The sequence below is a fragment of the Schistocerca americana genome, chromosome 3 (assembly GCF_021461395.2).
Source record: "Schistocerca americana isolate TAMUIC-IGC-003095 chromosome 3, iqSchAmer2.1, whole genome shotgun sequence".
NCBI lineage: Eukaryota > Metazoa > Arthropoda > Insecta > Orthoptera > Acrididae > Schistocerca > Schistocerca americana.
Window position 1 is genome coordinate 471097238 of NC_060121.1, and position 2829 is coordinate 471100066.

The 2829-nt window shown below is 41.7% G+C and overlaps 1 pseudogene; it reads left to right on the forward strand.

Annotated features, from left to right (window-relative positions):
- Positions 1-1918: 1918 nt before the first annotated feature.
- On the forward strand, positions 1919-2078 carry LOC124608401 (annotated as a pseudogene).
- Positions 2079-2829: the final 751 nt, after the last annotated feature.

Sequence of the window (2829 nt, forward strand, 5' to 3'; positions counted from 1 at the left end):
TGTAGAATTTTGTTAATTAAAGAAAAATTTTGCCGCACTTGGCAAGTCCAAATGACTCACCATCGCTGCCAAATTTTTGCCCCCCCAGTGGAGGGTTATGAAACACGTATGTAACATAGCAGCGATGCGAGGCATTGTAGCATCTGTGACCAGAGAGTTTGCGCTTGACCGCGCGAGTGTTGCGAGCGGTTCTCAGTCTGTTGGCAGTCGTTGCGAGTCTGTAGCTCTGTGTAGTCGTGCAGTGCAGTACGCTAATAGTCGTCATGCAGAGCGGTCGGTCAGTAGTAGCAGCCCAGTGCGGTTGTGTGATGTAGGCGGTCGGCAACACTGGTCAAGATGCTGAATGAGGTACACTGTTAATTAATATAATCATTAGACAATGTAAAACTTATTTATTGTAATCAATCTCTAACAAGTCCCCCAATAATAATTTTGTTTTCAAAAGCATTTTTCAAAAATTTAATTTTTTATTGAACTAAAGATTTCGTCGCACTTCCCATTTCATTCCACTTCTTTTGAAGAAAAATTTCAGTAAATTCACAGAAAAAAGGAATATTATTATTTGCAATGCAGTTCCTCCAAGCCGTGAGCAGAAATAAGAGCAGAAATTTGACATCCAGTTATTCTGAGGTAAGACTTTAATTCTGATTGTTTTACACAGGGCCAAAGACCGATGTTTCGGTTTAATTGAATTTTCTTATCACTGAATAGACTTTAAATTTTTTGTGAGGAATTTATATTTGAGTCAGATTGCGAATTTCACATTTTTGTTGCCATTGTCAGTACATTTCATTGTGGGCAGGTTACGCATAGAGCAATGTCCATTACCATTTCTAATTAGTATCGTCATTTCTTTTAAAATTTTTGTGGGGAGGTTACACTCGGCTCCCATTTGTATTAAGTATTGTCATTTTTCCTTTAAAATTACGGTGGGGAGGTTACAAGGTCCACACATGCATCCACCACACTGGCAGTCGCGCATTCATCTCCAGCTGTACCAAATGCTCAGAGGCCAGAGAGACTGCTACTGTAACCACCAAGCAGTCAACCAATCAATTTACGTGGAGGAATTATTAGTAAGGGCAAACACTCGTTGTATTGAATCTTCTCATGCAACACACACATCCACTTCTGCCGACACTCAAGCAGAATACTGTCTACTTTGCTATTCAGCCACCCAGTGGGCGCCACATGTACTGCCACCAGGACTTGCATCCATGGTTGCAGATAAAATCCAACTAGCTGGAATCCTTCTTTGCACCCTACAGGCGCACAAGGCTATGCCGCAGCTTTTGGTTGCCCACTCCTGCTGCTGACTGCGCCACACAGCAAGACAAGTAGGCACGACTTGGACGTATAGTTTCAACTGCAATTTCACCCCTGACATAGACTCTCCCCAGTTAAAAAAAAACACTTTGCCCATTCCAAAATTGGTACATTGTTGTCCATACATCTCGAATTTCTCACACCAAATGTAGATTCCTCCCATGTACTCGAGCTATTTTCGAAGACAGTAGAAATGGAGCATACAGGCGTTTTCACTTCGCTAAAGTATCGGCACGAATCCGCCTGGCGGATTAATGTCGAGGTCCGGTGTGCCAGCCAGTCTGTGGATAGTTTTTAAGGCGGTTTTCCATCTTCCTCGGCGAATTCGGGCTGGTTCCCCTTATTCCTCCTCAGTTACACTATGTCGGCGATTGCTGCGGAAACACTTTCTCCACGTACGCGTACACCATAATTACTCTACCACGCAAACATTGGGGTTACATTTGTCTGGTGTGATACGTCCCCGGGGGAAGGGGGGGGGAGGGGGTCCACTGGGGCCAAACCGTTTCTAGGTCCCCAGTTCCATACCATACCATCGTTACTTGTTGTGAAAATCCTGTACCACAAATGGCATAAGCTATATTTCTGGTAAGTATTCTCTCATTAGATAAAAGGTTCTCTTCTTATTAGCTTAATATCTATTACATCCTGTATCACAGGACTAGATTATTAAACTCATTTTCGGCTCATGAAAGAGTGCTAAGAGCATGTTCTACCTCTTTCACAGGATGCCTCCCCACGTTCAGACTCTCTTAAAGTAGGCAGATGCCTCATCAACTGTGAAGTCTCATAAGGTAACAGCACAGCACAGAGGAACTGTAAATATCAGGTTAATATTGATATCACTTTATATATGTGATAATAAAATTTATTTTATTACTACAGCCATCTCTCTCTGAGTGGGGATTGAAATTTCGGTAAAAGATCTCGCCACAATAAAAAAAAACGCCTGATTACCACTTCAACTTGTGAATGATATCTGTGATACTCTCGCTTCCTGCCCAGTGGCAAGTTATTGATGTCAAATGGATTCACTAAATTAATTAAACTTATCATGAAAGTTCCTTTGCACACTGAGTAATTTTTTCCTGCAGTCGGATTACATTCGTCAGGTAACCATTACAGATGCTTCTGTGATGTCTCCAGGGGCTTCCAACAGGCTAATAGTCACTTCCTCTGATACCAAAATGAACGGTAACCATCGTCAAATAACTCAAATAGGTAACAAAAGAGGGTTACTGTATTTTCAACTACTTAGTTTCAACTTCTTTTCAAGGTCACCGACTACACACCTTCCACACCCAAAATATATTTCCTATATACAATGATCGATGTGCATGTATTTCGGATGGCGAGAGTGGGTAGTCGGTGACCCTGAAAAGGAGTTGAAACAATTAGAAATTGACACAAGTCAAGTAACTGAGCACAAAATGTCCGAACAAGTGCACAAAATTGAAAACGAATTTATAAAATAAATAGATGAGAAGGTGCACGCCGCGATTG